Below are 21,908 nucleotides of genomic sequence, written 5' to 3' on the forward strand. Positions count from 1 at the left end.
TAGTGGACGAATTGTGCACCAACACCGGCCCCAGGCGATTTTCAGGGTGAGGGTTGTTTCTCGCCGTTGTGGCTCAATGGTAGAGCACTCACTTTACTAGTGAGAGGTAGGAGGTTCAAACCATACTATCACCAATTTATATGGGAGATATGAGGGATGAACCTGGCTTGTCAGGGTTCGAGTCCTGATCTCACCCGGTTTTACCGGCTCCTCGCTGTCGTGCCATTTGGCGGGCGTGGGGGGGGGGGGGGGGGGGTTTATCCGGTGAATCCCTCAATAGGTGGACCGCTAGGGACTCTGTCCGTCCGGACTAGTGGCCGGCTCGGGCCACCTTTCGCCAATGGGGCCGCGTACGGAGTACCCGGCGTTACTTAGTTGGTCGTTAAAAAAAATTAATATCTATACATACTATTAAAGCAAACAACAATTTCCACTTGTCAACATTCTAGGCCATCCACATCATCACCACCTCATTGCCATGTCACCTATTACCTTTGTTAATCATGCCAACTCATCCACAAACCTATATTTAAAGCATAACATTTCTTAATTTTTTACCCTATTCAATTTTTTCTCTCTTTCACCTATTAATTTGTATCAATTTTTCGGTAAGTTTGTATTTTACAATAAACTTCCGATTGTTTATCTATTTATTTTTGGCAACCTTATTATTTTTTTCGGTTATTGTTTCTTCTAATCTTTTTATGTTTATTCTCATTGTTAACTGATTTTATTAAAATCAGTTTAGCTTGTAAATCATAAACGGGCATGAAGGTGATATGTGGACGTTTAAAGTTTTCCCGGTAAGTATTTCCGGTAAGATTTTCCGTTAAGTTTTTACCGGATATGTTTTATACCTATAACAATGGTTGCTTTACATAATTTCAGGTTATTTACCTGATTAATTTGCTGAAGATTTCATTTTAGTTTGTTAATCAATATCTTATATTCTATTGTTACGTTTTTCCGGTAAGTATTTTCGGTAACATTTTCCGTATATGTGTTTTTCCTATAACAATTGTTGCATAATATCAACATTAATATTCCATGTATATTTTATTTTGTTAATATTTATGTATATTCATCTTCTTGTGTTTATAAAAAATAAAATATGATTGTATATCGGAGATCCGAGATAAGTTTGATCTATATTTTTTATTTCGTTTTTAAATTTCGTTTTTCCGTTAGCACATTTAAAATTTTCCGGTTATTAGTTATAAGTAAAATAATCCATAATATCAATATTAATATTCGTTTTTATTATTTCAGGTAATTGCCGACTCTTATAATTTAATTTCACGGAATGATTAAGTTTATAATATGTATTTATTTAATTTCAGGTAATTGCCGACTCATATAATATGTATTTAAGTTTATAATATTTATTTTAAAAAATGCATATATATTATGTTGACATTTTGAAGTCAAAATATGACATTTTAAAATTAAAAGTTAGACATTTTAATTCAAATATAGTTTGTTAATTTTTTTTCAAGATGGTAGGTTACTAACTATAAATTTTTCAAGATGGCAATATTTAATTCAAACATGGTTTGTAATAAATGTTTTAAATTGATGTGCAAATAAACACGAGTACTATCTTAGAGTAATAAATATTACAATTATTGATGTGTAATAAATGTCTTAGATAGAGTTCATCTTTTGAATCAACAATGAGATAAAAGTTTTCTTGAATCGACATTGTAGAATTGTTTTATTGATTTGAAGTCTAATTACCTTTGTTTGCTTATTATTGTACTAATGATATAAGTTATAAAATATTTTAAATTTTCAATTATCGTTGTTAGTCTTTGTATGTTTTTGTATTTGATACAAATAAGTTATGATGTCTTATAATTCATGTAAAAGTTGTAACATCCCAAACTTTCGAATAATAATATTTTATGTTGACTCGTTATGACGGAAAAGCTTACTTAAGCTATTACGAGAATAATAAAATAGATAGAGATATAAGTAGGCTAATTTGATGGAGATAATTATGGACCAAAAATGAAAGATGAGCTTTAAGTCCATGGGCTTAAGGGAGTATAAATACCCCTTAAAACCTAATCCTTTGGATTTCCATCCATAATATCCATCTTATTCTCCCTACACCTTAAAACACACACACTCATTTCCTATTTCGGCCGCCGCCTAGATTAAGGAAACAAGATCAAAACCCAACCTTTTATTGATAGATCTTCATATACAAGATAAATACAAGATCCTAGTTCGTAAACAAGCTAACTCGAAGCCTAAATACGCTTAAAGGTATGTGCTTTAACCCTAAAGTTTATGTTTTTATGAATGGTTTGCCATGAAACTTGAACATAGACTAGATCGAGTCTAGATAAATCATAAAGTTTCAAACTTGATGGTTAAAACAGACTTATTGGGCATATGGTTGTATACGGCTCATATATGAACCCTAGATCTAGCCTAGAACGTTTTAAATGTGTAAAGGTCCAAGCTTTATGCGATAGATCTTGAAGCCGTGATAATAATGGGTGTAAAACGATTATGAATGATGATGTTAGGAGGTTTAAAAGTTCATGATTTGAACTTTAGATCTGTAACTGGGCAAGTAGAAACCATAACAATGGAATAATGAGCTGAGCTGGGGGTTCTCGGCCAGAACTGAGGGTTCTCCGCCAGAACTTGGGGTTCTCCGCCAGAACTTGGGGTTCTCGGCCAGGACTAGTTCTCGGTGACCCTATGTTCTCGGTCAAGGTTCTCGACCGAAAACAGTGGTTCTCGGTCAACGATATCGGCCAAGTATGAGAGTTCTCGGCCAAATAAGAGTTCTCTGCCTTGGGTTCTCAGCCACACCGTTCTCGGCTGGGCCTTGGGCCAGGACCTCGTGGGCCTGAATTAGCTAAGTCCAAAAAAGATAAGCCCATATCTAGCATAAAATAAACTAGCCCATTGTCATGAACTAACACAAACAAGCCCAACTTAGGAAGCCCGTTGGTAAGCTAAAAGACCAACTTAATTAGTTAGACGGTTGATTAACGAATATATATTTAACAGTTAGCCGAGCTCAGTTAAAGAAAGGAATTACGGTTAACGGCGAGCGCAACAGGATCCAGGTGAGTTTCTAGCCCCATTTCCTTGTTACGTTTTCGGGGCTGTGTGCATACTCGATGTGATAGTTAATACACTTACCTTAACTGGTAAGTGTATGCCTTATATGGTTTATATGTTATGTATGTATAACTTATATGTGAATGAAAGCTTGTCGGTACGTGAACGATCTTCGGATATTGCACGTGCCAACAAGGGAGGTATGTTTACGATAGATGAATGTGTATGATAGATATACGTACAATATATGAATATGTATGAATGATTAAAGAAAGTATGTATGTTATGGGTATGTAAGGACAGTATGTACGAAGATGAAGAAAGAGGGACCAGACCCTAATAATATCTGAGATAGAGAAGGAGGGACCAGACCCTTTATAATATCTGAGATAGAGAAGTAAAAAGGGACCAGACCCCTTATAATATCTGAGATAGAGAAGTAAAAAAGGGACCACACCCTAATAATATCTGAGATAGACAAGAAAGGGACCAGACCCTAAAATATCTGAGATAGACAAAGGAAAGAGGGACCAGACCCTAATAATATCTGAGATAGAATGGACAGTAACTATAGTATGAAAGTAATAAAGAATGTATTTACTTATGAATTTATGTAATGAAAGTAAATTAGTAAAGTAACTATTATGTATCTTCGGATGCATAATGGAAGGTAAGTGTATGTATTGTATTATATTTTATTAACTAGAACTCACTCAGCGTAGCTGACTTTTAGTATGCACGCAGGTGAGTAGAATGAGGCAGGTAGCTTGAGGAGGACACATGGCAGAGTTGGACGAAGCTGGCATCTGAAGATTTTGCTATGATGTTTTATTTTAAGTAATGTTTTAAAAGACAAAATATGGATGTTTTGTAACGAATGGTTGTTTTATATTCCGCGTATGTTTTTATTAACTCTGATGATTTGATCTATGTCGATGAGTAAATCCAACGTCCAAATGTGAGGCACCGGTAATGGGGCCTTACAAGTTGGTATCAGAGCAAAGTTCGAGAGATTTAAGCATCCTACATGCTTAGACTCGAACAGAGAATGGGATTTTAAGTAAGAAAAGAAAGAAGATGCCAGTTCGAGAATGTCATGTGTCGCTCAAGCAAGCTCAGTAAAGGTAAAGTGTATGGTTAAAAGACGTGTGTAAAATGATATGGAAGGTTATGTGAACGATAGGGATAGGATTACTTGATTGCTTTGATTGACTAACTGTTTAAAGTAGAACCTGCACAAATAGACTCATAAGGGGAAGTGTATAGGACACAGAAAGTAACGTGATCAGCTAATCCCAACTGGCCACTGTTATTACATGTTAGCCTTACTATCCTTGTACTAAATAGTTCCTTGAGTGATGACGTTTGTGTTTTCCCTTTTTAGAATACGATGGCTGGGGCGGGAGGCGATGTAGGAGCTGGAGTAATTGCAAGAACTGAGGGCCCCACTAGACGTCGTGGCAGGCTTCGTCGTGCCTAACAACCTTCGGTTGAGACCGCTTCCGACACCGGAGATGAAGGAAGCGCAGCTAGAAGAGACCCGAACAACAACGAAGGGTTTCAACTGGATCCTGCAATTCAAGCAGCTATTGTTCAAGCTGTAGCCACTGCTGTAAAGAATATTATCCCTGAAGGGTCTGGTGGAAGCCGTGAAAGAACTGCTGGAGGGGCAGGTGGTGATGGTAAGAAGGATGATGAAGGGGAGAGAGAGGCCTCGAGTGTGGTTAAGTCTTTGAAAGCTGACAATAGGAAGAGAGGCTGAGGTGGTTGCAACTACAAGTCCTTTAAGGGTTGTGACACGCCAAAGTTGACTGTTTTGGGAGACGCAATCGCTACTCTTCAATGGATAACCGCCATGGATAAAATTATCCGCATTAGCGAGTGTCGTCCCGATCAAGCTGTCGGTTATGCCACCCAATCGTTTGAAGATGAGGCGATGTATTGGTGGGAATCGATTGAGCAAAGAAGGAGTCGAGAGGAAATCAAGGCTATGAAGTGGGAGGATCTGAAGGAACTGGTTATGAAGAAATTCTGTGCTGACGCCGAGGTTGAGAGGGTGGAGATGAAGTTCCTGAACTTGAAAGCTGGAGCGATGACACATCGTGAGTATACCACCGAGTTCAACCGAATGTCCAGGTTGGTACCCGATATGGTCAATACTGAGGCTAAAAGAATCAAGTGCTATGTGAGAGGATTGCCACAAAAAGTCCGCATGCTAGTCAGGACGAGTAAACCTGCTACTTTTGACTCTGCTGTCGAACTCGCAGAGATGGTTTATGCAGACCTGCTGCGGATGATATTGTGGTAGAAGAAGAGAAGAAAGATAAGAAGTGGGTCAACGTCAAACGACCTAGTACTCAGTTGTGGAACTCCAAGGAAAAGAAGCAGAAAGTGTGGGAGAAGAAGTCGTGTAAGACGTGTGGTAAAATGCACGGTGGTGAGTGCAAGTGGGGTAAAGGATCTGACGTGTGTCATAAGTGTGGTAAGACTCATGGAGGAGAGTGTAGGCTAGGGTCGAATGCATGTTATAAGTGTGGAAAAGTGGGACATTATGCCCCAGATTTTACCGCCAAGTCTGCATGTTATAAGTGCGGTAAGATGAGCCATTTTGCTAGAGAATGCACCGAGGGTGAAGCTGGAGGTAGTGGGAAGAAGCATGTCGATCAAGCTAGGCCAAGAACTAGAGCCTACATGCTGACCCAAGAGCAAGCTAAGAAGATTCCAGATGTCGTCACTGGTACGTTTTTAGTAAACGGTATTTCCGCTTCAGTATTGTTTGATTAGGGTGCAAATAGGAGTTTCATAGCTACACCGTTTAGTAAATTAGCTAAAATGAAATGTTGCCGAGTGTCTGAAACTTTTATAGTAGAAACCGCTAGTGACACCTCGGTTAAAATAATGAAAATGGTTAAGGACTGTAAGATAGAGTTAGAGGGACATGAGTTCCCTGTTACCTTGTACGTTATGACCTTAGGAGGGTTCGATGTGGTTTTGGGAATGGATTGGTTATCTGAGTTTGAAGCTCAGATAGTATGTAAGAGTAGGATAATAAGGTTAAAGTCTTTGGATGGTAGTGAGGTGACGGTTTATGGTGATAAGGAAAGTTCTGGGCTTAATGTCATTTCGATGATAAAAGCCGAGGGTTTGTTAAGGCGAGGGTGTGGTGCCTACCTGGCGTATGTTATCAACGCTACGGCCGAAACATAAGAAATGAAAGATGTTCCTATTGTGCGCGACTACCCAGAAGTATTCCCAGAGGATCTTCCGGGGTTGCCACTGGAGCGAGAGATAGAATTCCAGATAGATTTAGTACCAGGAGCCCAACCCGTCGCGAAAGCGCCTTACCGTCTAGCACCGTCTGAGATGAAAGAACTGATGTCCCAACTGCAAGAACTCCTCGACAAAGGTTTTATAAGACCAAGTGTTTCCCCGTGGGGCGCACCAGTTTTATTCGTGAAGAAGAAGGATGGAAGTATGAGAATGTGCATAGACTATCGCGAGTTGAACAAGCTTACGGTAAAGAATAGATATCCTTTGCGAAGAATTGATGATCTTTTCGACCAACTGCAAAAAGGGACCAGACCCTAATAATATCTAAGATAGACAAGAAAGGGACCATACCCTAAAATATCTTAGATAGACAAAGGAAAGAGGGACCAGACCCTAATAATATCTGAGATAGAATGGACAGTAACTATAGTATGAAAGTAATAAAGAATGAATTTACGTATGAATTTATGTAATGAAAGTAAATTAGTAAAGTAACTATTATGTATCTTCGGATGCATAATGGAAGGTAAGTGTATGTATTGTATTATATTTGATTAACTAGAACTCACTCAGCGTAGCTGACTTTTAGTATGCACGCAGGTGAGTAGAATGAGGCAGGTAGCTTGAGGAGGACACATGGCAGAGTTGGACGAAGCTGGCATATGAAGATTTTGCTATGATGTTTTATTTTAAGTAATGTTTTAAAATACAAAATATGAATGTTTTGTAACGAATGGTTTAAGTTTTATATTCCGCGTATGTTTTTATTAACTCTGATGATTTGAACTATGTCGATGAGTAAATCCAACGTCCAAATGTGAGGCACCGGTAACGGGGCCTTACAAAAGTATCATTTATTTATAAGTACAACATTTGCATTTCATTAAATTTATATGATGTTACATATGTATTATGTTTTTAAATATGTTCCACCGTGTGTAACACGGGTACTATCCTAAATCTATATTGGAATCCAATGATCTATTTCTTTTAAGAGATTTGAATTAGTTAAAGCTTGCTAAGTTTATAAAATAAAGGGCTCATTTAGATTTGGAAAATGAAGTTAGTGATAAATGTTTTTCAAGATGGTAATATATAATTCAAACATGGTTTATAATAAATGATTTAAATTGATGTGAAAATAAACACGGGTACTATCTTAGAGTAATAAATATTATAGTTATTGATGTGTAATAAATGTCTTAGATAGAGTTCATCTTTTGAATCAACATTGAGATAAAAGTTTGTTTGAATCGACATTGTAGAATTGTTTTATTGATTTGAAGACTAATTTCTTTTGTTTGCTTATTATTTTACTAATGATATAAGTTATAAAATATTTTAACTTTTCATTTATCTTTGTTAGTCTTTGTATGCTTTTGTATTTGATTCAAATAAGTTATCATGTCTTATAATTCATGTAAAAATATCATTTATTTATAAGTACAACATTTGCATTTCATTAAATTTATATGATGTTACATATATATTATGTTTTAAAATATATTCCATCGTGTGTAACACAGGTACTGTCCTAAATCAATATTGGAATCCAATTATCTTTTTCTTTTGTGAGATTTGGATGAGTTAAAGCTTGCTAGGGTTATAAAAGAAATTGCACATTTGGATTTGGAAAATTAAGTTAGTGATAAATGTTTTTCAAGATGTTAATATTTAATTCAAACATGGTTTGTAATAAATGATTTAAATTGACCAATAATAAACATGGGGTACTATCTTAAAGTAATAAATATTACAGTTATTGATGTGTAATAAATGTCTTAGATAGAGTTCATCTTTTGAATCAACATTGAGATAAAAGTTTTGTTGAATCGACATTGTTGAATTGTTTTATTGATTTGAAGACTAATTTCTTTGTTTGCTTATTATTATACTAATGATATAAGTTATAAAATATTTTAACTTTTCAATTATCTTTGTTAGTCTTTGTATGTTTTTGTATTTGATTCAAATAAATTATAATGTCTTATAATTCATGTAAAAGTATCATTTATTTATAAGTTTAACATTTGCATTTCATTAAATTTATATGATGTTACATATATATTATGTTTTTAAATATGTTCCACCGTTTGTAACACAGGTACTATCCTAAATCAATATTGGAATCCAATGATCTGTTTCTTTTAAAAGATTTGGATCACTTGAATCTTGCTAATGTTATAAAAGAAAGGGAACATTGAAATTTGGAAAATGAAGTTAGTGAGAATGTAAAATGGTTGTTAGAGTGTGAGAACCATGAGTCAAATTTTGATGATCTTTAAAACTCTTTGGAATCTAAAGATAAAATTTAAGGTAGCACCAATAACTTAGTTATGTAGTTGATTACTCTAAATTTTTTACTTTCATTGTTTACTTTGTGTTTTCTATTTAAGTTATTAGTTTATTTCATAACTAGAAACTTCCAAAAACATACAATAAACTTTTATAATCGTTTATTTAGTTTTTTGTCTCTCCTTTGTGTATATTTAGTTTGTCTTAGTTTAAGCTTGTATTAAGACAATATGAGTGATCAATAGTTTGGTTACTAAGTTATGTTTATTATGAGTGTTTGTTTAATATGACAGTGAAAAAATATTATGATTTTAATGACCAATTTGTTTCATTTTTTTAAAAGCATATGAATTTCTAAGATTATAAAGTTATGTTAAAAATTATTATGATTTTTTAAATGTTTTCTTGTGAAATTTTATGATTGTCTATATTTATATGGTAATTATTACATTCACACATTTTGTTTTTTAGTTTTACATAATCTTCTAGATATTAATGTTAATATAAACTCATTATGAAATGCATCAACATTTTAGTTTAATACTTAATTAATTAGGTTGCATGGTTTATTTTATTTTTCAGGTTATATAGCAAAATGCTTTTGTTTTTGGACGGAAATTTTTTAAGTTCATACTGGGATAATACGATTTAAATATTTTCATAACTTTGCTAATATAGACCAGTTTGTGTAACTATTAACTTTTTAATTGACAATGTTACTCTATAATATTTTTTTAGGCCATTCTTATGTTAATATATGGTTGTCTATTTATAAAATTTTATGGTTGTCTATATTGATTTTGTTATTTATCTATTTACACACGGGTACTATCCTAGTTATTATAATAAATCGACTGTTCGGAACGGTCATATTTAAAAAAAACAAAATTAACTAAAACAATATATATAGGGGTGTAATCTAAAGAGAACTCCTTTAAAAGAGAGAACTAGAGAACTACTAATTCTAATATAACTTTTTTTGAGAAATATTATTTTGCGATTTTTTTTCTTTCCTCCTAATAAGATGATATTGTTCTTAAAAATAATCCGTCGATGTAATGCGTATGTGCATTAATGTGTATTGTATATATAAAAATAATGTTTTATTGCATATAATACAACACAAATACATTATCTAATACACACTATTGAATATATGCAGATACAACACTAATAATTATATGCAAAACACATTATCGCATATATGTAATACAACACTAATGCACATATGCACCATATCGATTTTTTTTTTAATTTTTGTATATAATATAACACTATTGCAAATATACAATACAAACAACTATATATATGCTATTTAACACTATTTCAAATATCAAAATGCACACTATTACACATATGCATTATAAAAAAAAGTCGATGTATTGCATATATGTATCACAACGAGTTTTTTTTAATTTAGAATAACAACATATAAGAAAGATGTAAGAAAAAAAAAATTAAAATATTTTTTTAATTAAATTAAAAATACTTTATTATTAGTTCTCTAGTTCTCTCTCTAAGGAGGAGTTCTCTCTTCATCATTTTCATATATATATATATATATACCCCTATATAATAAAAGACAATCTTTTAAGCCACTTGTCCCCTTCTCCTTAAATATGCTGATGTGTTAGTTTTTTAGCAACTGTAAAAAATATCCCGTTCACCAATCCATTATCCGGTTCATCAATCCATTCAATTTTCAGAAACCCTAACACATCTAACAAACATATCGCCTCTTATGTTCTCTTCTCTGCCTCTTCTTTCTTCTCCAGAAACCCTAAATAAATCGCTATTCATCTATGCTACTGCCATATTTCTCTCCATCAAATTAACCTTGGCTCCTCGAATAACCTATGATTCATTTACTTGACGAACATTCCCCTGATTTCGAGATACGACTCTTTCTCAAACTTTATATCTGCTTTATTTGTTAGTTATTTTTGAAATGAATCAGACATCTAAACAAAACAATAATTTAAAAATATATTTATTGAGTGTTACAAAAAAAAAAGGCAGATTGAATTGAGAAAGATATATCAATTGTAAAGCTATTTTAAGAAAACTGAATATGTGAATAAAGTTTGAAGTGTTTAGAGTATAAAGTTTTATAATTTTTAGGTGTAAGATCTTGAAAAGATTTAAAAACATGGATATGTGTGTAAAAAGAATCATACCTTTAATTTAACCAGACCTTTAAACTGAAAAAAAAAGTTTTTGTTATTCATTTAAGAGTGAAAAAACCAAACCAAACTGGTTGTGAAAATCGAAAACTGAACAATTTTACTAACCCAAAAACCATACTTTGTATAAATATATAAAGAAAATTATTTGAGGAAGAGAACCAACGATCAACATCCCAAACATTTGTAACCAACATATGAGAATAAAAATACTTAACATTGCATTACAGGTCAACTCGAAACGTCTTGGGATCAAAGCTAGAGTTCATGAAATCAAAATATTTAATACATATATCCCTTTTTTAAAACCATAACAAATAGTTTATAGTTTTTCTAACAACCAAGTTTCCGGTTCGGTTTCGGTATTGCACTTACCGAAAACTGCAATACTGAACCAAACCTTTAAAAACAGAAAAAACTAGTTTTGTTATTAAGTTTATATTTTTTAAATTTAATAAAGACTGAAAAAAATTGAAAGCGAACCAAACTCGTGAAAATCGAGAACCGAACGGTTTTAGTAACCCAAAAACCAAACTTTGTATAAAGATATAAATATAATTACTTGAGCAAGGGAACCAACGATCAACGACCCAAGCAAGAGGAGAAGCCATATGAGCAAAAAGCATTACGTTACGGGTCAACTCGAAAAGTCTCGGAATCAAAGCTAGAATTCCTGAAATCAAGATATTAAAAAATATAAATCCCTTTTTTATTGAATAACATATAGTTTTCAAACAACCGAGTTTCTTGTTCTGTTTCGGTATTTCATGTACCGAAAACTGAACCAAGTCTTTAAAAACGTAAAAAAAGCTTTGTTACTGAGCTTTTGTTTTATAATTGCAAATTCAAAGTAGGGGTTTTATTTTTTTCATAATATGTGGAGATCAAGAATGAAACTTTTAAAAAACTGAACACACATATTTATGGTTTTTCAAACAACCAAGTTTTCCGGTTCGGTTTCGATAGAGAGAACATAAAGTTTGGTTTGATTTTTCTAACAACTGGGTTTTTGGTTCGGTTTCGGTATTTCATTTACCGAAAACTGCAAAACTGAACCAAACCTTTAAAAACCGAAAAATCCAGTTTTTGTTATTAAGTCTATATTTTTTATATTGAATAAAGACTGAAAAAATTTGAAACCGAACCAAACTCGTGAAAATCGAGAACCGAACGGTTTTAGTAATCCAATTACTAAACTTTGTATAAAGATATAAATATAATTACTTGAACCACTTCACCAAATACTCATACCATAAAATTAGGTGCCCGTCAAGTACAACTTAGTTAGGATTTGACCAAATACCCGAACTAGCCGAACCACCAAATACTCATACCATAAATATAATTACGTGAACCGAACGGTTTTAGTAACCCAAATACCCGAATCAATTTTGATATTTGCTTTTAAGTTTAATTATATTTACTGAATAATAAAAAGGTAACCAACATTTGTCTAAATTTTATTTTAGGCAGAAAACCATCAATGTTTTAGCTTTGTAGATGGAAGTGGCACAATATAGTTGGTTATTATTTTTGCAATTAACCATAAAAGATCAAAAACTTTTATCATAAATGTTTATGTATCAGATATGTGGTTATAATAAACATAAATTATAACTTACAGCAGTAGAGGATCAGCTTCCACATGAGAGAGCAAATGTCACTAATGGTTCTGATATAATTCCAACCCAAACACGCTTCTTGCAGTTATCTCATTGTTCTTTACACCCTTTGCAAATGTCTAATAAAATAAATAAATAAATTATACAAAAGTTAAGCCAGTGAAAAGTATTCAAATCTCAAAAATAAATATTTAATTTTAGCTTACATATTTTGAATAATAAGGGAACCTACATATGAAATGTTCGATGGTGATGGCTTTTACATAATGGCCTCAAACGTAACACCACTCAGTTAGAGTTTGACCGATTCATCAAATGAGCATCGCATTTGGTTGTTTGTGAAACCTATATGTAAGGCCCCGTTACCGGTGCCTCACTTTTGACGTTGGATTTACTCATAAACACAGTTCGAAATATCAGAGTTAATTAAAACTTTGCGCGGAATATAAAACTTCAACCATAACAAATTACATAACTTTCAAATCTTGTCTTAACAAACATTCATAGTTATTTAAAATCAAAACATAGTCTTTAAAACATCGTAACATTTCCTTGAGATGCCAGTATCTTCACTTCCATTCCATATGTCCTCATCAAGCGAGCTGCCTCATTCTACTCACCTGTGTGCATACTAAAAGTCAGCTACGCTGAGTGAGTTCTAGTTAATCAGCTAACATACAATACATCCATACACATTCATATATACGCACCCGAAGGTACATATACACACATAGTTCTTTACCTTCCTTCGTACGTTTATACTATCATACCTTCCTTCTTTCCTTTTATACATACACATTTACATATACCTCGTCCTAAAACATTCACATATATTATTAGGGTTTGTTTCTTGCATTCGCGGATATGATTAGGGTCCGTTCCCTACGTTCGAGGATATTATTAGGGTCCGTTCCTTACATTCGCGGATATTATCAGGGTCCGTTCCCTAAATTCGCGGATATTATTAGGGTCCGTTCCTTTCTAATCATACCTTTCTCTACATTCATAATTATAACTTCCATACTTACATACATCATTTGTAAATCATATATATAAATATATCAAACATATCTTTAAACTATCTCTTGACGATACATGCAATATCCGAAGATCGTTCTTGCATCATCAAGCATTCATTCATACATAAATCATATAAGACATACACTTACCACTTAAGGTAAGTGTATTAACAAATCACATCGAGTATGCACACAGCCCCGAAAACATAACAAGAAAGTGGGGCTAAAAACTCACCTGAACTCGGTTACGTTCACCGTTTAATTGTTATTCCTTTCTTGAGCTGTGCACAGTTGACTGTATAATAATTACATGCATCAATTTACTATCACTAATCATATCTTACTTCTAATTTAATTATAACCCTCAACGAACGGGGTCCGGGGGCAGCGCCTCTGGAAGCAGGGTTCTAGGGGCGGCAGCCCCTAGCGGGGTCTAAGGGGTAGAGCCCCTGGCTGGGGTTAAGCTGCCAAGTCAGCTTGGAAAAATTTTATTTTCATTAACTGTCTTAACACATTTTCCATTTGGATTTTGAATTATTTTCTGATTCGTTAACTCCTTCGCTATAACGAATTAAGCCTAATTCGTTAGCTAATTCGTTACTTTCATAATCTAGTTCGTTAACTGATTCGTCATCTGATCATCATCTGATTCGTCATTCCAATTCGTTATCTGAACAAGCCCTGATTCGTTACCTTATTCTTAACAAATTGGCGGGTAACGAATCACCTGATTCGTTACCTGGTTCGTTAGCTGATTTGTGATTTGGTTCGCTGGCTAGTTCGTTATGTGGGCATAACGAATTGGCGAACTAATTCGTCATCTTGCCATAACTAATTGGGTTAATTAATTCGCTACCTCATCCTAAAGAACTACACTCATATTATCCAGACTTTGACTCAGGGTCAAGGTCAAAATTATCAAGAACAGTAAACGGTCAATAGGTATTAGATCTGCAATAATCCTTCATTTCTTAACCAAATAACATGATTTAGGTACCGTTGGATTCGGAATTTCAGCGCCAACAAACCCTAACCCTTCATTCATCCAAACATTAGTGTTTATGGGGCGCGATTTAGGCATATATAGGCGCGGTTCAACCCTCGATCAATTAAACACTCTAATGTTAACGAATTTCATTGTATAATGGTTCGTTTGATTCATTTTCATCACTTTTATGCAGATTTAGGACTACCCCAAACAAATCCGACCCTAATGAACGATTTCTAGTTATAACGTACCTTAAACGAGTCGGTATACGAACACGAGCTGGTCTTTGATGTTGTTTTGGTCCGTCACGACGTTCCAGCACCAACAAGCTCAGGTTTTCGCCTTCGGATCTTGGTTCGGGTTTGTGTGTGTTTTCCAAGGTGTAGGCTATGGTGTAGAGATGGATAGAAATGGAAAGGTTTAGGGTTTAAAGGTATTTATACTCCCTTAAGCCATGGACCTAAGGCCCATTCCATCTTTTATTCTATCTTTTAAAGTCCAAGCCCACCTTCTATTAGTTTATTTGTTTAAACCTATAACGACACACTATAAAATAAACGAAATTTATTTTATTATTATAACCAAAAGTAAGATGTTACACTATACAAAAGAACCAGATATGAAGTTTGACAAAATACTCATACCATAAAATTAGGTGCTCGTCAAATACAACTTAGTTAGGATTTGACCAATTCAGTGTATGAACATTCAGTTTTGGTTGTTTATCAAACCTATAAAAAATGTTAAGCAAAAGGAAGTCATAACATAATCAAAGTAATGATACTATAGAGAAATTTAAAATGGGGAAAGCAATTGTTAATGAGGATGAAGAGGAAGAGCCTGTTAATACGAAGAAGGTGATTGATGAGGATGAGGATGAGGAAGAGGATGAGAATGTTGTTGCTGCCAGAAGGCTTGAACAAGTTATAAATGAAACTAGGGAGAGGGAATTCATTGCCCAAACCCTAACTGCTGAAGATGTAAGGCCCCGTTACTGGTAGCCCTACTTTGGTGTTGGATTTACTCTTAAACACAGTTTTACAAATCAGAGTTAATTAAAACTTTACGCGGAATATAAAACTTCAACCATAATATCTTACATAACCTCCAAATCTTGTCTTATAAAACATTCATAGTCATATAAAACAAAACACAGTCTTTAAAACATCACAACATTTCTTCGAGATGCCAGTATCTTCGATTCCATGCCATGTGTCTTCAATCACGCGAGCTGCTTCAACCTATTTGCATGCGTGCATACTAAAAGTCAGCTACGCTGAGTGAGTTCTAGTTAATCACATAACTTACTTTACATACACATATACGTGCCCGAAGGTACGCATTACATGCTTAACCTGTCCATCGATCTTTCATACACATACATAACTAACCTCACGTTATAAAGAGCATTCGCCCTACATACCTCGGATATTATTAGGGTCGGTACCCTCCATCCTCGGTTATTATTAGGGTCCGGTCACCCTTCATCCTCGGATATTATTAGGGTCCGGTACCCTCCATCCTCGGATATTATTAGGGTCCGGTACCCTTTCTTCCATACCTCTATAGCATACTTTCTATATACATAATCGTAAAAATTCGTACATACATACATCATTCATTCGTCATCTTACTACATACATATAACATCAACCGTTACCTGGCAGTACATGCAATATCCGAAGATCGTTCATGTACCGACAAGAAAGCATTCATTCATTTCACATAATTCATATATGGCATACACTTATCACTTAGGATAAGTGTATTAACTAATCACATCGAGTATGCACACAGCCCCGAAAACATAACAAGGAATGGGGCTAGAAACTCACCTGAATGCGGTTACGTTCACCGTTTATAGTTATTCCTTTCTTGAGCTGTGCACGACTAATTGTATAACAATTACACATATCAATTAACTATCACTATCTATATCATGTTTCTAGTTTATTCATAACCCACAACTAACGGGGTCCAGGGGCAGCGCCCCTGGCAGCGGGGTCTAGGGGCGGCAGCCCGGGTCCAAGGGGCAGAGCCCCTGGCTGGGGTCGAGCAGCCAGACCAGCTTGAAAAAAATTTATTCCATTAACAGTCTTAACACATTTTCCATTAGAATTTTGAATCATTATTTATTTTTCTAACTTAAAAGTTCAAGGGCTTTTTTGTAAATAAACCATTCTTTTATATGTCTAAGGACCATTCTGCCATTTTATTAAACTTCTAATTCGTTACTTTGGTCTTAGCGAATTGGGTTATCATAACGAACTGGTCCTGTAACGAATTGGACCCTCAAACGAACTGGTCCTTTGTCGAATCAGTCCATATAACGAACCAGTCCACGTAGCGAATTGGACCTTCTAATTCGTTACCTCTTTTAACGAATGGTCAAAGCGAATTGGAAGTTAGTTCGTTATCTTATCCTTAACGAATTTGAACACGAACTAAGGCTAGTTCGTTAAGCTTTCATTAGCGAATTCACTTGCCGAATCACCCCTGGTTCGTTAACTCTCCGTTAACGAATTAGGGTTATGGTTTGTCAAAGAATGTCAGAAACATTCTCTGACATCCTTAAAATAACCAGCCGCCTTTCCGGCGCCGCCGTGCCGGAAAACCGGGGTGGTGGCCGGAAAAACGTTTTTCAACACCGTTTTCACCGTTTTTCGTCCCGCTTGATCCAGATCTGAGCTAAGGTGATCCCTAAGCTCATTTTAGGTTCGGTTTATACCCGATTCCATCCGGATCTCGTGACTTAAACGGTTTAACGGTGTCGGCTCATCGTTTCATGACCATATCTAACGGGTTTGGGTTTATACAATAGCATACTTTCATTACCTCGGGTCGGTGCTCGGTTTCCTTCTTGATTTCGGCTTAGGTAAGGAGAGGACTAGAGATAAGGCTTAAGTGTGTGTTTTGGTGGTGTATAGAATATGTGTGAATGAGGATTAAATGGTGATTATGGTTTATATATTTATGGATGGTCTTTCCTTCTTTCTTTCATAACCCAAGTCCATAACCCATATCCATTTACCCAACACTAGCCCAACTCATATTCTATTTATCTAAACCGATAACGACCCACTATAAAATAGACAAAATTTATTTTATTATTATAAACAAAAGTAGGATGTTATAGAAGAGCTGGCAGAGCAAGAAACTTTGATTGAGCAAGCCAACATTGAAAAAGTTTTTGATGAAGAAGGTGTTGAGGAACAAGAGGTGATTGAAACTTTGATAAAAATAAAAAGGGCTGAAGAGGTTGATAATTCCTTGGCCATGGTTGTGATTATGTTCAGCCAATCCCAAAATCAACCTGACAAGGAACCTTGGAAGAAGACTGAGGAAGCTGAACATGAAGAACCTACAAAGAAGGGAGAAACCATAGAAACATTGTGGGAAAACATCTTCAAGTTTCAAGAGGAGTTCACAGCAAAAGTGAATAGATTTGCAAAGATGTATACAAGAAAAAGAAAAGCTGATGAACAAGCTCATAAAAACAAGTCACCAAAAGGGGCTAAATGGGATAATGAAAATGAATATTATGTTGAAAGTCCTGAAGAGACAGAAAGCCCTTTGAGGCATGTTCCAATAAAGATACTAAGGCCTGAAGATTTACCCAATCTAAAAGAAGCCAGATGGGATGATAAAAATGAGTATTTTGTTGAAAGCCCAGAGCAGGGAAGTCCAATAAGACCTACTCCAATTCAAATAGTTAGGCCTGAGGATTTACTCAATCCTAAAGAAACAAAAATTGATGCTGTGACTGAGTCTATTGAAAAGGAAGATACATCTGAAGAAGATGACTCTGAAGATGATAATGATGATAATGAACAAGGTGATCAGCCTGCTGACGCTGAAAAAGTTGATATTGTGTCCCCTCATGTTGAAATGACAGATGAACAACGGGAAAATATTCAACAAAGTTTGGATGAAGCTAAAAGAAATAATCCTTTAGTCATCAAGCTAATAAATTTTGGATATGGGTTTAAAAGATTGGCTTCTCTCTCTGATGAGGAGCTGCAAAAGATGATTGAAAAAGAGGATTATGAAATAAAGAGAAGCATCGAAAAGAAGAATATTGATTCCTTGAAGTTCAAAGATTATCTGAGAAAACATGGGCTGAATGAGAAAGACTTAAGCAGAATGAATTTTCATGATTTACAAAGACAGTATAATACAACAAGGGAAACAATTGAAAGAGAGGAGAAGGAAAGGTTTGTGAGAGAATCAAGGTTGAAAGAAAGAGTGGAGGAGGTACGAAAGAAGTATGCATGAAAATGTGGTTACTTGATTGATAGAGGTACGACACCTGAAATGGTTGATAGTTTGCCAAAGGCTGTGGTTGAATCTCACTAAAACAGACTAATGAAGAAAGAACAATCAAAGAAAGATCAACCCGAGCCACCTGCCAAGAAGCGAAGGATAATGACCCCGAGAGAAAATAAAAGGGCTGAAAATGAAAAGGAAGAGCTGGAAAGAGCAAAAGCCCAAGATATTCATGTGGAAATAAAACCTGAGCCAATTGAACGAACAAACCCATGGCAAAATGAGGAAATGATAAAGATCTTGAAAGAATTGATGGTGAAGCGTAAAGGAATGAATGAAAAAGTTTTTGATATGTTGGGTAAAGCACAGCTGAAACAGTTGTTTTATGAATAGAAAGCAGAATGGGAGAAAGTGTTGTAAGAAGGAGTGAATCCAAGGAGCTTCATAGATGGAAGATTTGTACCGGCAAGTCAACTTCAAGACGAGAGGATTATGGAAATGATTGGACGATTATTCAAAGATGGGGGAGAAAATCTTGTTGACTATGCCTGCTGAGCTGATTGTTGAAATGTACAAAAATAAGTTTGGAGTAATGGGGCCCACCAAACCAATGAAGTCTGTTCCAACTAGGCCCTCAGCCTCAAGGAGATACACCTCAACTAGCAGGAGTGAGTCAAGTAGAGCTGGAACACAAAGAGAAGCAAGACCATAAACTGTTGTGGACTTACCTATGAAACTCTACTATGACTCTGTCTCTCAAATTTAAAGTGATCATGCAAAGCAGACGGTTAAGAGAGATCATTTTTAAAGATGACTTTGCGGAATACAGAAGAGAGCAGCTGGAAATTATGGCCAATCTTGACTTGTATGACTATCATGATAGGAACAAGATGGCTCGGAGACAACAAAATGAGTTGTCGAAATATTTAAAGAGTGAAGCTGAAAAGGGATTTCCTCTGCTGAATCAAAGAAAGAAGTGGGAGCTGACAAAGAATGAGAAGAACATACCAGCAAAACGTATAAGGAGCATAAGGGATGCTGAATATGATTATGTTTCAAAAGTCAGAAACAAAAATCCCTTGTCCAATATGAACACTTGTATAAGTATGAGAAGAAGAATGACTCGTCCAAATCATGAAGTACAGAAGAATGGATGTATTGCTGAGATAGAATACAAAGAAAATGAAGGCCATTACATTCTTCGTAAATCAGATGGACTTATACTGGGCATTATCAGAAATGATGAAGATCTAACCTTTTTGCATCATGAAGATCTGAGGGACATATTGGAAATGATAATTCCTGAGAATCACCCTCATTATCAAATAGTGTCCATTTTCAAGCAAAGGGCAGGAGCAATGATAGTTGGAAGAAGACAAGCAGCCCATAACACAAGAAGATGAAGAATTTTATTTTAGGGTTTTGCTTTGTAATGTCTTCGGACATAATTTTCAACTATGTAATCTTTTGAACAAAACTATTAATTTTCAACTTCATAGCGTAAGAGATAAAGTTGACAAAATGATGATTATCTAGAAAAAGAGGGTTTACATATGATGAAGTTTAGATGAACCCAGTGTCACGAAATATCAGGAAACATTTCACCCTTCGCTGGTGAAAGAAAACAAAATTTTGAATTACAAAGTTCAAGAAGATAACCTTGCTCGATATGCAAAGTACCTTGCTAGAACAAGTAAAACCCTGCTGGATGTCCAAGTGTGTGCTCGGTATCCATACTTAACCATTTCTGAGGAGTGTTAAGAAGATTTCAATCTCCCTTAATCTTCCTTAAGTCATTTCATGTCAAATTTTTGACTCAACAATCTCCCCCTAGATTGGAACACCTCAGCTGTCCCAAAACGCCTCTAAGGTTACTTACACTTAGTTAAGAAATACACATCAAATCAAAAGTCAAATTTACATATCATAATAACTATTCATCTAAACTTCATCATATGTAAACCCTCTTTTTCTAGATAATCATCATTTTGTCAACTTTATCTCTTAGCTTCTTGTAGTTCAATTTTAGAAATTAAATGTTACAAATTCGCAATAAAAATACGTTTTAATTTCGACATATGTTAATTTTCTTGTTATGAGCTTTGATGATTTAGCAGTTTTTGTGTCGTTTTAGGGGAAAGTAAAAATCCAAATAATTAACTATACAGAATTTAATAACGAGATTATTTTCTAATTTGTTGGCGTATATATATTATAAATTGATAATTGAAGAAGTACGGAAATCGATGATACTTTTTTTCCAATAATGGCAACGAAGTACTCTGTACGTTCCAATTTAACTTTGTATAGCCATAAACCTCGAGATAGATCATGTGAATTTAAGCAAAACATCAATGGTTAAAATTTCAAAGTTTGATTCAATTAAACTTCATGAATCAGGATAAGCGATTTCTTACATCTAGTTTTAACTAAACATTGTCCGTATGAAGTAACTAGATTGCAATATTAGGTCTCTCTTCCTTCTTATCAAGGTTCCTTTTAGGCCTCATCTATTTCTTCTTTCTCAATATATTTCCACTGAACTACCAAGTACTGATTCTCACGTCGGATGGTGGTTATGAGAGAATCCCCACATTTCTCGTAACGAGCTCACGGTGTTCTGTTTTGCAGGGAATACTCATCTGCGCCAAGAAGGATTATAACCCATCGTGGGTAATTCTTGATCATTGTAACAATTCGGGTTTTCCGTCTTATCATTTGTAACCATTACCCGACTCACTTTCGGGTCCGGGCTTTATCATTAATAAATTTCCGGATTTATCGAGTTTAATTTGATTATTATTAATTATATTATAACAATATGGTTCAACCAACCCTCTATACCCGACCCGAACGCACCAAAACCAAGACCCAGTTCCAATTCGCAATTCTAGAATCATCTATAACAAAAATTGGTTATGGAAATGGAATATTTGGGTATTATGCTAACCACCGACGATTTCAATTAGGAATTAACAGCCAATTAATCAAATCTCCCAAAAATAACTTAATCAAACCCTAATTTCAATAATCTATATAAACGATTGTTATTTTGCAATTCAACTCGTCTACATCTACACTAAACCAGCGCCTACTAAACCCCTATCACCAATTTCATTTTCGTAAACAACCCGTCAGTGTTTTAATTCAAAGTTTGGCCGCCACCTTGTGAGTCTCGTTC

The 21,908-nt window shown here is 34.8% G+C and overlaps 1 protein-coding gene across 1 annotated transcript in view; it reads left to right on the top strand.

Annotated features, from left to right (window-relative positions):
• The first annotated feature begins 11,577 nt into the window (after positions 1 to 11,577).
• LOC143573808 (cysteine--tRNA ligase 2, cytoplasmic-like) overlaps positions 11,578 to 21,908 on the top strand; it is a 56,373-nt gene continuing 46,042 nt past the window's right edge. Inside the window, exon 1 of the mRNA XM_077058601.1 lies at positions 11,578 to 11,592. The gene's annotated coding sequence lies outside the window, so the exon portion shown is untranslated. The remainder of the gene's footprint in view (positions 11,593 to 21,908) is intronic.

This window comes from Bidens hawaiensis, unplaced genomic scaffold, assembly GCF_021521415.1.
Source record: "Bidens hawaiensis isolate Kalapana, Puna unplaced genomic scaffold, B.hawaiensis_p1.1 tig00026648_1, whole genome shotgun sequence".
NCBI lineage: Eukaryota > Viridiplantae > Streptophyta > Magnoliopsida > Asterales > Asteraceae > Bidens > Bidens hawaiensis.